An 863-nucleotide genomic window follows, 5' to 3' on the forward strand; every position below is an offset into this window, starting at 1 on the left:
TTAAAAACAGGTAACTTTTCCCTCCGCCCCCCACGCCTTCGCCACCTTCCACCTTCCACCTTCCACCTTCCACACCTTCCACACCTTCCACACCTTCCCTTTTCTCCCAATTCTCCCCTTTCCCCCCGTCGTCCCCCATCATCCGCCTTCCGCCTGTTACCTGGCGAGCAGCAGCAGGCCGTTCTGCGGCTCCTGCTCCCCGGACTCGGTGCCCTCACAACCGTGCTCCTCGAAATACGACGCCATCTTGTTCCGTGGGGGCGGGGCAGGGCTCATCCAATCTCACCGCGGGGGGAGGGCGGGTCTTACACCATGATGGTGGGCCGCTTCACCAACCGCCGTGCGCGCCCCGCACGTGTAGCCAATCACAGGCTGGGGACGGGGAACACTGGCTGATGGATTGTCCGAATGGCCATCCGCCGTCCGCGCTGCGGACGGGGACCAATCACAGGCTGCGGGGGCGGGACTACCGTCCGGCGTTTGTGACGCGGGGAACGCCAATTGGCCGCCTCCGCACACGTGACGTTGGCCCCATCGGGCTGGTTGTGGGAGGGGCTGAAGGTGATCGTCCTGGTAACGGTTACCCATAGCAACGCTGCTGGTCCCTACCTGAGGTTGGACCCAGGAGTGTCTTCCCATCAATAAACCCCCCAAAAAAACAGCAAGCTGTGGGCTTCCAACACTTTTACATTGTTCCCAACCTATAACTTCTTTTATTTATTATTAACAATCATAAACAGACTTCCACTCAATTCCCTGTCTGTGTGCTTCCTACCCTAAACAGCAACAACAACAACTTACATTCCTATAGCATCCTGAGCATCACAGAGTTGTCCCAAGACGCTTCACCGGGGGCACATGAT

Source organism: Rhincodon typus, chromosome 40 (genome assembly GCF_021869965.1).
Source record: "Rhincodon typus isolate 14 chromosome 40, sRhiTyp1.1, whole genome shotgun sequence".
Classification (NCBI taxonomy): domain Eukaryota; kingdom Metazoa; phylum Chordata; class Chondrichthyes; order Orectolobiformes; family Rhincodontidae; genus Rhincodon; species Rhincodon typus.